The sequence below is a fragment of the Gadus chalcogrammus genome, chromosome 7 (assembly GCF_026213295.1).
Source record: "Gadus chalcogrammus isolate NIFS_2021 chromosome 7, NIFS_Gcha_1.0, whole genome shotgun sequence".
NCBI classification, from domain to species: Eukaryota; Metazoa; Chordata; class Actinopteri; order Gadiformes; family Gadidae; genus Gadus; species Gadus chalcogrammus.
Window position 1 is genome coordinate 14418632 of NC_079418.1, and position 15950 is coordinate 14434581.

Sequence of the window (15950 nt, forward strand, 5' to 3'; positions counted from 1 at the left end):
GTGGTTATCCCATGGAGCTGTACAGTTCTATCCCGACTCTATCCCGAGGTGTGAAAACGGCCAACGGCCACGGCCAGACGCCTCACCGTAACTGCTCCTGACAAGCGGGCTGTCACCCTGCATGGCTGACGCCGCCGTCGGTGGGTGAATGTGTGTCTGAAATGGCTGAATGTGAGGCAATATTGGGAAAGCCGGGTTGGAATGTTTTAGAAAAGCGCGTATAAATGCAGTCCAATTATTAATCATTTAAGCATGAAAAACCTGATGAACCGACCCAAAATGGGCAGTATGTCGTCAAAAAATAGTGTTGGCCCATAGTGTCGTGATATTTGTAAAAATTGGCTTGACTTTTGACAAGGAAAACTGAAATCAATGCGTCCGAAAGAAAACACGTAATCGAACACGTAATTCAGCTGAGGATGGTGATAACAACACCTAACGCTTGCCTCCTTACCTGTCTCTAGCAAGTTAAGGGTAGGCCAACGCAGCACTGGCTCTCTCGCCATCCCCGCCCCCCTTTTCATAAAATCCATTAATCGCATAATATTCTTATTCTACTAGCTATAGATTTTTACCAGCTTAAGGTTGACCTATTTCCGTTCTTTGAACATGTGTGACGGCCTTTCTATTGCATTTTAACTCATATGTATGTGTTTGTAGATGTATTAGTTAATTAGCGATCAACGCTAACATTGGAATATAATTGGGAAAAAAGAATGTTTCCATTTCTCTAAATATTAAATTTTTCAGTCAGCGCAATATAAGTATACTGTTCACAATAAACTGTAAGTAAATGTCGCTAAAACTGGACAAAATCAATTGTCGCACAACCATTGAAATGTTGTTTCTCACACGAAACCCCAAGCCCCTCAGCCCTCAACGTTTATGGACTGGACTTGACACCACCCTTTTATTGTGATTCTACAATGAACATGAGTTTTAACCTGTCATCTCTCTCTCGCCCTCTCTCGTCTCTCTCTCCTCGCTCTCTCTCTCCCTCTCACTCTCTCCTCTCCTCTCTCACGCTCCTCTGCTCCTCCCTCTCTCTCCTCTCTCATCCAACCCCCATCTCTCTCTCGCGCCATCGTTCTCTCTCGCTCTCTCTCTCACCCTGGATCACTTACGCTTCATGAGTTCCATGCCAATATTTCCCTTCATTTCCTGCCCCCCCCACCACCCCCCACCCCCTTCACACACACACACACACAACAACACCCAACAACACACACACTACACACCCATCACACACACACACACACACACCACCACACACACCACACACACATCACACACCAAACGCACACACCAGTACAGGGACAAGGCAGAGGGTGGCTGGCTGAGTATCAACTGGTGACTTTATTTTCTATTTCTCTGTAGGTCAGCTCTCTTATGTCTTGAAGGGATGGCTGAAGCGGCTGAACGAGGAAGAAATTCAGTTTCTGCGCACGGTAAGTCCCACAGATGTAATGGCATCTATTTGAAAGGTTGTCTGCTGATGGAACCGCTCATGCAATGTATTTAATGTTGATAGTAAAATGGTTGAGCCTTCCGTAGTGGCCCGCCCCAAACTTTTGGAATAAGCGAGAGGGTGGGCCGCCACAGTCTTACACATTAATGGAAACCCTGCTGCCAATTTGTTGGCATTGTACTCTATTTTCCATCCCATGGCTACTCGATATGTCATTGTGTCATCCCTGTAGCATTAAAGCTGTTGCACAAGCCCAACATTGACGTTTTAAAACGCTCGAAAACGCGTTTGCACTATTTCTTAACCTCCGTTTTTGCTTCACCAAAGTCCGTGGGAAAAAAAAAAATAGGCTCATTCCCCCCAGGTGAGCTTCCCATTAGCAAGGCTGTTTTGTAATCCATAGCAGAAATTGGAGTGTCATTATGATGTTGGCAGTGATGGTATAAACCTAAACCTCCCTTCTGATACCAAGACTGAGATTGGAGATGTGATCGGAAATGTGAGGTATGGCATCACTGCTTCAACAGCAAGAGATTTTTAAATAGGCCACAGCAGGAAGTTGACAGAACACAGGACACAAGCCTTAATTGTACGCACATTATTTTGGTGGCAATAAGGCCATAACGAGATTGCTTTTCATAAACCTTAAAATTGAACTATGATCTAATTGTAGCTTTCTACAGTTAATATACTGCGATCTTCAGTCTAATTGTAGTACAAACTCCAACTCCTTCAAGTGTGGGTCAGGTTTTAATATTTTAAGTGGTGTGAGATTTTAGCTAATAATAGCTAGTGTTTAACTTCATCAAGTGGCTGGCACCTGTTTGATTAGCGCTCTGGTAAACAAACAGGGGCAGGGAGAAGGCTTTGACTCTCTAGTATTGTTTGGTCTGTCCTTAGACAAACGGTTGACAGCCATTAAGAGCCAAATAATGTCACAATAAATTAATGTAACAGTGATCAATTATTAAGACCACAAGAATTCACTTTAAATGGCACTGGTTGACAATTTTTCGAAAGAGCCCAACTGATAATCACAATGTTAAATGGTCTGAAAGGGCATGACATCAGCTCGAATAGACCATACAGTACAGTCCTTTCGCTCAGCTTAGAGTTCTATATTTACAGTGTGAGAGGATGATCGACTGTCATACACTTGTTCCTTTCTCCACCTGCTTCAGTCCATAGGGCACCCTATTTCTGCCCTGTTAGGGGGGAGTGAGACAACATTATCGTCTAGCCCACAGAGTAAGTCAGCCCTCTTGGCCTGATAATTCTTTCATTGTTTTGGTATCACAGGTGACACTTGATGTAGGCTAGTTCACACAGATCATCAAGCGTCAATGGGTTTCAGGAAGCAATAGCATAGCAATGCACTATCACATTGTATCACGAGGAATCGCATTGTTCCCAAAAGTACATTACAAAAGTAATAACCTGAATCAGTGTGTGTGAATATTCAGCATTGAGAGACTCCTAGTGAAAGTGATGAAGTCATGTAAATCATATTTAGGACTTAGATATAGTTGCCGTGGTTTTCCTAATGAAACTTGATGCATCAAAAAGTAGATGCTGGCCTGCTGCACTACAATATTTACTCATTAAAGAATAGTGCTCATGCTTAACAATGTAGGATAGTCTATTTTTGTGTGTTCAATCTGAAAGATTGAGGGTTTTACACCCATCAGAACCTGCCTGCTAGCATTCTTTATTAAGCAAGACGTCTTAATCTGAGGACGAGGAAATGCATTAACAGTTGGAAAAGAGGTTAAGGTGGTTGACGACGATGACGCTGAGGTTGGTTGGATGTGTCCACGTAACGTTAACGTGTACACACATGGAGTGACCCATTGCATTTCTGACCCTAAATGTAATTGAACAGTCAAGCAAATTTGGAAACGCAAGACGGAGTATAACCTCATGGAAAAAGCAGAAGAGTACATTGCTTCAATTTTGCAGGGTACATTCATTTTAATCTAGCCCGGCTGTAGAAAACCAAAACCAAACACTATGCCCGTTCCCTGCTTCACCGATCAGCCATTAGTTGACCCAAAACCTCAGCGAAGATGAGGTCCTGGACTAGCAAAAGCGGCATGTACGTCTCTGCTTACTAGAGGCATAGACCTTCCCGGATATTCTCACAGAGAGGTTCGCACACAGTTCACAATATGGGCTTAATCCTTCTCTTTGTTGGCCTTGATCTGTAACAAAGGCCCAACCCAACATGCTCCTTTGAGGCTAGGGGGCGATTTTGAGAACAGTGTGAGATAGAATTTTGAAAGTATCCACTGAATGAAATCCCACCCCAGACCTCCCTTCTTATCTACTCCCAAAACACATAACTAGCTTGTTAGCTTTAGGAACAGATCTGGCTTGCCTCCGGGAAGACTCTGGTCTTGCACAATGAGTCCATGCGCAGGTAGCCTCATAGGTGAGTAGACAGACATGCAGGCCATCGCCGAGCCACATGACAGGATTGGAATCAAACAAATTAAACAAATGTGACAAAAAAAATGCTTCTAGAAGAAATTGCCTACCCTAGCTTTAACGACCTCTGTATTCACTGTCCAACCCTACCTGTGCCTCAAGGGCTTGCCTCTGTATTCACTGTCTATCCCCTACCTGTTCGTTAATGACATATCTCTGTATTCACTGTCTAACCCCTACCTGTTCCTTAATGCCCTGTCTCTGTATTCAGTGTCTTACCCCTACCTGCTCCTTAATGACCTGTCTCTGGATCCACTGTCTAATCCCTACCCATGCCTTGATGACCTGTCTCTGTATTCACTGTCTAACCCCTACCTGTCCTTAATGCCCTGTCTCTGTATCAGTGTCTTACACCTACTGCTCCTTAATGACCTGTCTCTGGATCCACTGTCTAATCCCTACCCATGCCTTGATGACCTGTCTCTGTATTCAGTGTCTAACCCCTACCTGTTCCTCAATGCCCTGTCTCTGTATTCAGTGTCTAACCCTACCTGCTCCTTAGGGGCCCTATCTCTGTTTCACTGTCTAACCAAAGCCTGTTCTTGACGTCACATCTCCGTGCTCACTGTCTACACCCAGCCTGTTCAGTGACCGTCACATCTCTGTGGGTCACTGTCTAACCCTACCTGCTCTTTAACAACACATCTCTGTATTCACTGTCTCAATCCTACCTGGTCCTTAAAAACACATCTCTGTATTCACTGTCTCACACTACCTGTTCCTTAATTCCCTTTCGAGCAACTCTTGAAGGAAAAAAAGTACACAAATAATAATAAGTAATAAAAAGAAACACGGTTTTCAACCCATGTTACTTATTCCACCACGTTAAAAGCACAGTGATAAATATGGATGACAACCAGTTGAATTACATGAATGACTAATGGGGCGGCACCCTGCGATGGTGTAGGCTGTTCGTGACGCCTGGGCCAGCATCTATCGCACATGTCCACTGCTTTCCGGGGAGAATGTGTCGGCGGCAGGTGCTGGCCTGAAAATAGGGCGAGAGAGAGTGTCGGGCGAGCTAGAGCCAGACTGGCAGGGAGAGAGAGAGAGAGAGAGGAGAGAGAAGAGAGATAGAAGGGGTACTGGAACGGCCACAAAGGAGAAAATACAAGTGAAGTTAGAATGGACTTGTAAAGAAGCAGGGATAACAGCATGTTTCTTAGGAGCTATCATGGAATGTGCCTTTCGCACGCTTTCCTAATGGCTTTGAACGTTCCCAGTCAGGCCGACCGTCTAGGAGTGTGCTATATCAAGATCTGTCAGACAAATCCCCACCCGTCCCTCTATAAACCTAATGAGCCTGAACTGTTGATATGATCAAATCAAATCTATGACGAAATTAAATATTTGACTAACCGAATTAAATCAAACAAATGAAAAATAAATGAAAAGCTCAAGCTGAGTAAATTTGTTTAGCCTTATTATTAGTGTGTGCAGGAATTATGAACAGGAAGCAATGGGTGTATTTGTTCCTGAACATCATCCTTACGTAAGGATCTGCAGTGCTTTGTTTTTTTCTGTCACAGTGAAAAGGCATTCAATATTCAGTGTCTATACTGTCTATATGTCTACCATCTCACTCGGACTCCCTTTGTGTCTCTCTGCAGGACGACCAGGTAGTGTTGCAGTGCACCGCGTCCATCCTAAAGGAGCAGATCAAGTTGTGTTTGTCATGCGAAGGCTTCGAAACCGTCTCTGTTTCCTGGAGACCACCTCCAACGCCCAGGTGAACCATGTCCCATCCTGTCCCTTCACTGCGTCCCCTTGTGTCCTCAATAGGTGTGTTGTTTGTTTTATAACAGGGATAATTCTTTTTCTAGAATGTTCCCCCAGACTTGGCCATCTGCTGCTTCATATTGGAGCAGTCGCTGTCTGTACGGGCACTGCAGGAGATGCTGTCCAACACTTCTCTGGATGAGGTAATCCACCGATAATCCACCGAAAAAAACAAATGAAGTGAAACTGCTCTTTACATCTGAATGCGTACAATGTTTTTATGAATTGAACGCAAAAGTTACCGTGGTTTGAAATGTATGGTACCTACGGGCGCTACAAGAGGCGCTGTGCAACGTCCCTCTGGATGAGGTAATCCACCGATGATCCATCCAAGAATGAATGAAGTGAAACTGCTCTTTGCATCTGAAGATGTACAATGTTTTTATGAATTTAACGCTGAAGTTTCCGTGGTTTGAAATGTATGGTACCAGTATAAGTGTGTGTTGTTCATCTAAACATGTAGGCTGTTTCTATGAAGGTAATTCTAAACCACCAGGGGTTTAACACGTGATACAGTGTCATTACTGTACACTGCTTTGTACTTCTGTATAGTCCTTTATGTTGCTATATGGTGCTTTGTAGTTTTTTATAATACTGTATTGTACTATACAGTTCTTGGTAGTTCTTTGTAGTATACAGTGCTTGGTAGTTCTTTGTAGTACTTTATAGTACTATACAGTGCTTGGTAGTTCTTTGTAGTACTTTATAGTACTATACAGTCCTTTGTAGTTCTTTATAGTAGTTTAAAGTACTATACAGTCCTTCGTAGTTCTGTATAGTACTATACAGTGCTTTGTAGTTCTTTATAGTACTGTATAGTACTATACAGTGCGTTGTAGTTCTGTAGTGTACTTCATAGTACTATACAGTGCTTTGGAGTATAGTAATCTGGGTAGTGCTTTTACGCGTATGTGTAGCATGTAGCAACTGAAGTTCACTTTGTTCTCTTTTGACCCCACACCCCCTCCTCCCCTAGGCAGTTGATTTGGACAAATGGGTATGTCTGACCATTCTTTCCTCAAAAACCCAGACTCAAACTCACATCCGCCCAACCTCAGAGTCATCGTCGTCGACCACCTTAACCTCTCTTTTAATGCATTTACTCCTCAGATATATTTTCCATGAAAATATATTCATATATATTGTATGTATATATTATATATATCAATGCTCTTTGGTGATAACTGGGATTGTGGGAATTTCTGTTGTTTTTGAAAATACTGTTTTGGAGTTGAGTGACGTCAGCCGGCCCCTCCAAGCATCCCCTCTAACCCGTGTGCTCGATGGTCTGTGTATACTAAAGCCTGTCTGTGGTTATAATCACAGTATAACATGTTGGTTGTCAGCCTGGACCCGCCGAGACCCTGCATTATGTCACGTCCTTCTTCCTGTGCTCGAGCTCTCTCTAAAATGATTCCAATGGGAACGTTTTCCACTAATGTGTTTCTTTCTGAAATCAAAACAACGTATTATGTAGGTTCAAAGTTAAACAGGGAGTAATTGCTCATGTCTATGATGATCATTGTTTAGAGGATTTTGATGGGACTGTCATCCTGATGGCATTTAGTGTATTTTTGCTGTTAGGTGAGGTTACTGTTCTGTTTAAAGGTCTTAGTTTGCCTGCGACTTTAACGCTCAGTCTGTACTCCGACCTCTCCTGTAGCAAATAATATAAAATAATGAAATGATACAATGCAATCACTCCTGGTTGTTGTTTAACCGAATGGTTCTATCCCATAATAACAAAGAAGCCATCCATGCACGTTGTGTTTAGTTCACCATGGGTAACCGTCCCCTAAACCTCCTCCTCTTGTTAGTCATCACAGGGAGGGGGTCACCGAACCCTGCTGTATGGACACGCCATCCTGCTCAAACACACCCACTCAGCATGGTAAGGACAGGCTACACGCACGGTGCACGCTGAAGGGGCAACACGGTGCATTGAGGAGGGAGAGACAATGCACAATGGCCTTGTGTCCAATACAGAACAGTCTGAATAGAAGTGCACCACTCCAAACTCTCTCCTGCAATAGCAGGTATTTCAGTATCTTTGCACAACACCTTAGGTCAATGTTTTGTGAGATAGAACTTCTAATACTAAGAGAACTACATTTTCTGGGGACATTTTTTTTTTCGTTTCAATTCGGCGAATCACATTCACTTATATCGCAAATAGTGGTGTGAAGGGCTTTATGGGGACAGTAACACACATAATTAATTTAGTTTCAGTGCGATGTTGCTGACAATAAGAGGAATCTATGAGGCCAAACAATCCTTGATCCTAAGTCCTAACTCATGGCTCAGGAGCGACGGTGTTATAGTAACTGACGTCCTCTTGTGTCACCCAGTACCTGTGCTGTTTGACCACCTCACGTTCCCTGACCGACAAGCTGGCCTTTGATGTGGGCCTGCAAGAGGACTCTACAGGTAGCTCTGGGCGTCCATATTTAACACGACATATCCACATCCACATTCTGTTCTACTCTTTTCTATTCTCCTCCACTCTGCTGTACTATAATCCTCCCTACTCTATTCTTCTATACCTAACTGCTCTCTAGTCCAGTGGTTTCCAACCTTTGACTTTACATTTACATTTTAAATTCAGGGCATTTAGCAGACGCTTTTATCCAAAGCGACTTACAATAAGTATATTTGTCATAAGAAGTGCATCAATATATCGCTGTCGGTACAGAAGGGATGTTCATAGAACCAAGTGCAAGTACAACAATCGCTAGGCTAACCAATTCCCCGTGTTACAGCAATGATAGCAGCTACTGCAGTTGCTAAACAATTAAGTACTGTAATACAATACAATACAACACAACACAATACAGTGTACTTTAGGGGTATCACTATCAAGGCCTTTCGTGAACCACCTCGTAGGCAAAAGATAATCTTTTTTTAAATACAAATGCAGTAGCACATAGTACCAGCACCCCATTTATACACATCTATATCTGCGAGAAGGCCATTTATACACAACTATATCTGCAGGCACGCCATGACCAGCGGGAAACAGTGGAAAGTCAGCAACGCTGCTCATGCCCCTAAAGGGTTAATTTAGCAAACACGATTTAAAACAACACATCAATGAAACACATTAGAATGAAATACAGATGCTGAAATGTGTCCGTCTCAAGAATAAAGTCCCACGTACCACCTGCAGTACCCTTGTCCACCACCAGTGGTACCACAGGTTGAAAAACACTGCTCTATTCTACCCTTCTCTGATCTACCCTATTCTACCCTGGCCGTTGGTCCCCATTGATCATGATTACTTTGCAATACCGATGTCTATACCCCTGACACGCCATGCTGTCCTCTTGCCCTCTGACGCGGTGTGTGTCCCCAGGGGAGGCGTGCTGGTGGACCATCCACCCAGCCTCCAAGCAGAGGTCCGAGGGGGAGAAGGTCAGGGTGGGAGACGACCTCATCCTGGTCAGTGTGTCCTCAGAGAGATACCTGGTAGGTGTTGGTCTGTTGTTCACTGAGCCTCCACGTGTGAAAGGGCATCAGTTACTCTGTCTCCGTCTTGTTGATCAGACTCAACAGGTGTGTCTCCTCTTGTGTGTGTGTGTGTGTGTGTGTGTGTGTGTGTGTGTGTGTGTGTGTGTGTGTGTGTGTGTGTGTGTGTGTGTGTGTGTGTGTGTGTGTGTGTGTGTGTGTGCGTGTGTGTTCCCAGCACCTCTCCTACGCCAGTGGGGACTTGATGGTGGACGCCTCCTTCATGCAGACCCTGTGGACCATGACGCCCGTCATGTCCGGCTGTGAGCTGGCTGAAGGTACCACCTCCAGCCCTCGTCTTCTGCCTCCTCGTTCTCCTCCTTTAATCCCCCCTCCCCTGAAACCCCCCCCCTCGGCTCACACTCGACTGGGAAAGAACGAGAACGTCGGATCATGGCCTCGCAAGCGATGTGACGTTTTTAATACATAACTCATAGACCGGACTCAGCGCGCTCGGCCCTCTGACGGCTGCGGTCCTTGCAGCGCTGCGTCGTTGGGCTCCGTCTGGCACTGCTTTGGACCCGGGCTCCGGTTACCGCAGAGTTATCACAGAGAGGAGACGTGATTAGTAACCAGACACCCCCTGTCACCAACTCACCTGTCGCCCCGTCTTCACGCCTGCGGCCAAGAACCACGCCTCCTCCTCCTCTCCCTCTCCCCAGACACTTCTGAACCACACAAGACACCCCCCCCCCCCCCCCCCCCACCACACCCTCTCATTTTGCCATCCTCTGTTCTCACATGTCATGTCGATGATTGATGAGTTTCATGCCCTCGACATATATTCACCGCCCTCGACATTTAGTACCGTTGTGCAATAGGATAATGGTGTTAGTAAATGTATAGTATAGCATAGCACAGTGCAGGGAAGCATAGCTTGGTGTAGCAGAGCATTGCAAAGAATAACATTTGAATCCTATTCAATCAAATAAATCCTGAATGAAGCTCATTATAGCATTATGCTGCCCTCTGTGTTCCTCTTGTCACAATAATATCCCAGTATAGTGAAGTAATATAGTGTGGACATGACCTGCAGGAAGCCGGTCGCAGCGTTGCACTGACCCTTTGTGTTGTCCAGGGTTCCTGACCGGAGGCTATGTCCTCCGCCTGTTCCACGGACACATGGACGAATGTCTGGCCATCCCCGCTGCCGACCAGGGAGACGACCAGCGCAGGTGCCTGTTGTTCATCACACGTAACATGACGTACAGCGCATCACGTTTGGTCTCAGTGCACTGACTGACGTGGTGGTGATTGTTGTTGTGTTCAGAGTGGCTCATTACGAGGGCGGCGCCGTCTGCAGCCACGCCCGGTCACTATGGCGACTAGAGCCGCTTCGCATCGGGTGAGTTCCACGTTCAAATTTTGTTGAACCGCCCATCACAGTTATCGTTTAGTAAGTTGACTTTAGAAGTACAGGACTTCACGCCACTCTGTTCTGTGGTTTCTCTTTGTTCGAATAAATCGAATAAATCATGAAACAAGGCGTAACTCCGCCCCTTGCCGTAGTTGGTATCCGTCCAGGCTCTTTTCCGTCCCCACAGGAGTTCTTCTTTAACGTGGCGGGACTGCCGGATCCAAAACGATGCCTTTGGTCACTGTTGGTTGCAGGTGGAGCGGGGGTCACATCAAATGGGGCCAGTCCTTCCGGATCCGCCACATCACCACGGGCCGCTACCTCTGTCTGGACGAGGAGAAGGGCCTGCTGGTGGTCGACCCCGAGAAGGCCAACTCCAAGATGTCCGCCTTCTGCTTCCGCATCTCAAAGGCAAGTCATTTCACTGGAGGAAATACACGGTGAACCAAATATTAGTGCGTGTCAAGAAACAAATAAAAGAAGAATGAGAATGCAGACCCCTGCCCAAGGATGACTCCCTTGTACCTTTGTAAGGAGGAAAATAACTATTCAGATGTATATATAGATTAAGATTCTTTGTAATTGTGGAATAAAATGACTAGTTTGACACAAAAACACAATACATTTTTTTTTCAGTTTATTTCCAGGCACTACGGCCAATCAAAGCTCTCTACAATAATGCCGAAATTAATATAAACATTAACGATATTATTTTGACCGGGAATCCAACCGTGCACCGTCTTCATCCAAACTTCTCCACCTCCTCGCGCGTGACGGTGCTTCTCGTGCGTTCCCCCGCGCAGGAGAAGATCGAGGTGGCTAAGAAGAGGGACGTGGAGGGCATGGGCATCCCGGAGATCAAGTACGGGGAGTCCATGTGCTTCGTCCAGCACCTCACCACTGGACTGTGGCTCACGTACGCCGCCGTGGACGCCAAGTCAGCCCGCCTCGGACCCCTGAAGAGAAAGGTAGAGAGATAGCTGGAGGGAGAGAGAGAGAAAGGTAGAGAGATAGCTGCTGGATGGAGGGAGAGAGAGAGAAAGGTAGAGAGATAGCTGCTGGATGGAGGGAGAGAGAGAGAGAGAGAAAGGTAGAGAGAGATAGCTGCTAGATGGAGGGAGAGAGAGAGAGAGATAGCTGCTAGATGGAGGGAGAGAGAGAGAGAGAGAGAGAGAGAGATAGCTGCTAGATGGAGGGAGAGAGAGAGAGAGATAGCTGCTAGATGGAGGGAGAGAGAGAGAGAGATAGCTGCTAGATGGAGGGAGAGAGAGAGAGAGAGAGAGAGAGAGGAGAGAGAGAGAGAGAGAGAAAGATAGAGAGGGATAGCTGCTAGATGGAGGGAGAGAGAGAGAGAGATAGCTGCTAGATGGAGGGAGAGAGAGAGAGAGAGAGAGAGAGAGAGAGAGAAAGATAGAGAGGGATAGCTGCTAGATGGAGGGAGAGAGAGGGAGACAGAGAGAGGGAGAAAAAAGTATCGATGAATGAATAGAGAGAGGGGGAGAGGGTGGGTAGATAGAGAGTGAGAGAAAGATAGAGAGATATAGGTGGTAGATGGAGAGAGAGAGAGAGAGAGATGAAGGTCAGAAAGAGCAAGAGAATGTGGACCTATGTGCTGATAGAGGCGAGAAAGATAGACAGAGAATCCAAAACAAAGTGGTGGCCTGTGTTTTCAAGTAAAACCAAAATCAAAACCCAAATTAATTGAAGGTGGAAGAAACCTAATAGTTATTTAAGGTATGGATGGATGACGTGTTGCTGTGTCCCCCCACCAGGCCATCCTCCACAAAGAGGGCCACATGGACGACGCCCTGACCGTGGCTCGCTCCCAGACCGAGGAGTCACAGGCCGCCAGGATGATCTACAGCACCAACGGCCTCTTCAACCAGTTCATCAAGTAAGACACCAGTTGAACCTGTTGATCTGGGAGGACCACAGACCAGTTTAAGCATGTAGACCCACATAACAGTTTGACCAGTTTAACCAGTAAGACCACATACCAGTTTCACCAGTTTCACCAGTAGGACTGCATACCAGTTTCACCAGTTTAACCAGTAAGACACCATACCAGTTTAACCTTTTTATCCAGTAGGACCGCAAACCAGTTTGACCTTTTTATCTAGTAAGGCCACATACCAGTTTAAACAGCTTAACCAGTAAGGCCACACACCAGTTTCACCATCCAGTAAGACACCATACCAGTTTACCAGTAGGACCACACACCAGTTCATCATGGAATAACCCTGACCTCCGTTTATCAATCACACATCTATTTAAATAAGTCCTCACTGCTACCCTATAGAACCACTCAGCTGTTTCTTTCAATCATAAAAAACACAGTGATCATTGTGTTAGTGATCATAATGTATGTTTGTTTTTTAATACATTATACTTGAGCTTGTGCCAAGCCCCTAAGCCTAGCTGGCTTTACCTCAAATCCTATATTAACAGAACCATCATTTAGAGTCCCAGTGTCTCCTGTACCTCCACGCGGCGGCTGGTCCATATGTGTGAGGCTCTGCTGCGTGTGCCCCCCCAGGGGTCTGGACGCTCTGAACGGGAAGAACAAGTCGGGCGGCGCGGGCTCGCTGCCCATGGACACGGTGGTGCTCGCCCTGCAGGACCTCATCTTCTACTTCCACCCCCCCGAGGAGGAGCTGGAGCACGAGGAGAAGCAGTCCAAGCTGCGCTCCCTGAAGAACAGACAGAACCTCTTCCAGGAGGAGGTGGGCCTCAACACAGGCCCAGGAGGGGTTTCTACCTCCCCTTACACTTAAGTATACATTTGGGTTATTTTGCTGTTGCTTTTATCTAAAGCGACCCGCAACCATCCATTCCCACATTCACACAGCGACGGCGTAGTTAACCACGCAGTGAGACAGCCCGCTCATCAGGAGCAGTCGGGGTGAGGCGTCTCGCTCAGGGACACCTCGACACTCAGCTAGGAGGAGCCGGGGATCGAACTGGCAACCTTCCGGTTACCAGTCAACCCGCTCTACCTCCTGAGCTCCTGTCGGCTACACGTGTAAACTGTCGCAATGTTATATTTGTGTTCATAAAATTAGCTGCTGTCGCTATCATAGCCTACGGAACAAAGTTATCTTGCACTTAGTTCAATTTGTTCCAGGGCTTGACGAGAAACCTGGTTTCAGGGCAAGCCTACTTAAGTCAATATCACACATCATGTGTTGTCCATCGCCCATACCTGTACCTCCCGTCTCTGCATTCAACCGTCTTGTTTTAATTAATATCCAGACATTTTCATGGCATGCATTTGCCTTTCGGGACGATATTGACTGCACACGTTCAAACCACAGAACTAGTGCACAGTGTCCTTACGCTTTCCTGTGCACCAACAGGGAATGATCACTCTGGTTCTGGACTGTGTGGACCGCCTCAACGTCTACAACACGGCTGCACACTTTTCTGAGTTTGCTGGAGAGGAGGCTGCTGAGTCCTGGAAGGAGATCGTTAATCTACTGTATGAACTGCTGGGTAGGTTCCCTCTGACGGAGGGTTAGGTCACTGTTAAGCAGAAGGACAGACAGACAGACAGACAGACAGACAGACAGACAGACAGACAGACAGACAGACAGACAGACAGACAGACAGACAGACAGACAGACAGACAGACAGACAGACAGACAGACAGACAGACATAATATGGATGGATAGACTGATGGAGTAGATTGACTGATTCATTGATCGAATGATCAATTGGGCTGTAATGGTATTTATTTATAAATTTATTTTAGAATCGTATGTGTCCATTTAATGATTCCCATATGTGTTCATTCAGTTATACTATGAAGACGTTCAACGTCTCTCTCTCTCTCTCTCCTCCCTGTGTGAAGCTTCGTTGATCAGAGGGAACCGCTCCAACTGTGCTCTTTTCTGTGACAACCTGGACTGGCTGGTCAGCAAGCTGGACCGCCTGGAGGCCTCTTCAGGTAGGGTCCGGCCTTGCCTGCTCCTTCTGCCTCTTATTCCCCTCTGGGTGGGAGGCCTGACAGCTCCTGTCTGGTGGAGCCAGGTGGATCCCAGACGTCTTCTTTGCAGATCATTTGACTCCCACTGGTTTCCCCCACAACAGGAATCCTGGAGGTGCTGTACTGCGTTCTGATCGAGAGTCCAGAGGTTCTCAACATCATCCAAGAGAACCACATCAAGTCAATCATCTCTCTGTTGGACAAACACGGACGCAATCACAAGGTCGGGAGGTTGTCTGGTCTGATGCGGTGTATTACATCATCTTATGATCACATATTAAAGTAAATGTTTGTGTTGTTTTGTGTGTGTGTGTGTGTGTGCGTGTGTCTGTTTAGGTGCTGGATGTGCTGTGCTCTCTCTGTGTGTGTAACGGTGTGGCCGTGAGGTCCAATCAGAATCTCATCACAGAGAATCTGCTTCCCGGTCGCGACCTCCTCCTACAAACCAACATCATCAACTACGCCACAAGGTGGGGTTATTTTTTACTACAACAGGAAATAAGAGCTGAGTTTGAGTTTGATCGCCGCGGGCCTGCATTCGAGTCTGCAGTGCGCAATTTTGTCCACGACCCCTGTCCTGACCCCTGTCTAGACCCTGTCTAGACCCTGTCTAGACCCTGTCTATAGTTGGTGTCCAGTATTTATCTGCTGTCCTACAGCACACTGTCTTATGGTATGGCCATTGACGGCTCTGAGTTAGTCGTGCCTTTTCTCGCCCCAGCATGCGTCCCAACATCTTCCTGGGGACGTGCGAGGGCTCCACCCAATACAAGAAGTGGTATTTCGAGGTGATGGTGGACCATGTGGAGCCCTTCCTGACCGCCCAGCCGGTGCACCTGAGGGTGGGCTGGGCCCTGACGGAGGGCTACAGCCCCTACCCCGGGGGGGGAGAGGGCTGGGGAAGCAACGGCGTCGGGGACGACCTCTACTCCTACGGCTTCGACGGCCTCCACCTCTGGTCAGGTAGCGTCTGCAGTTCACATTCTGGGGGGGAGGTTGGTTCCATTCTGAGCGTCGTGGTGTCCTTGAGCCCGAAACCTAACCCCTCACACCACCACCAACCAGATGGCTGTTGCCTTGTCTGTCTGAGACAGGCACCAGGGTGGGAGTAGCTGAATGTTAGGCATGCAACCTGTCACAAGCGCCTTGAGTCGTTCAAAAATGAAGTCTATATTTATGCAGTGCTTTTGACCAGCTGACTTTACCTGGAAACTAAAAAAACATTTTTCATGTATTTTTCACACGACCACGCCATGGGAGAGACTAAAAGCTTCACGAATGATGAGATTATTTAATGCATTCATTTTGCATTAAATAATGTAATATAACGAAATAAGGGAAATTCAGACATTACAGCAGCCGTAAGTGA

The 15950-nt window shown here is 46.4% G+C and overlaps 1 pseudogene; it reads left to right on the top strand.

The window, feature by feature from the left end:
- Positions 1–1320: 1320 nt before the first annotated feature.
- The window catches only part of LOC130385349 (ryanodine receptor 1-like), a 67639-nt pseudogene continuing 53009 nt past the window's right edge, over positions 1321–15950 (top strand).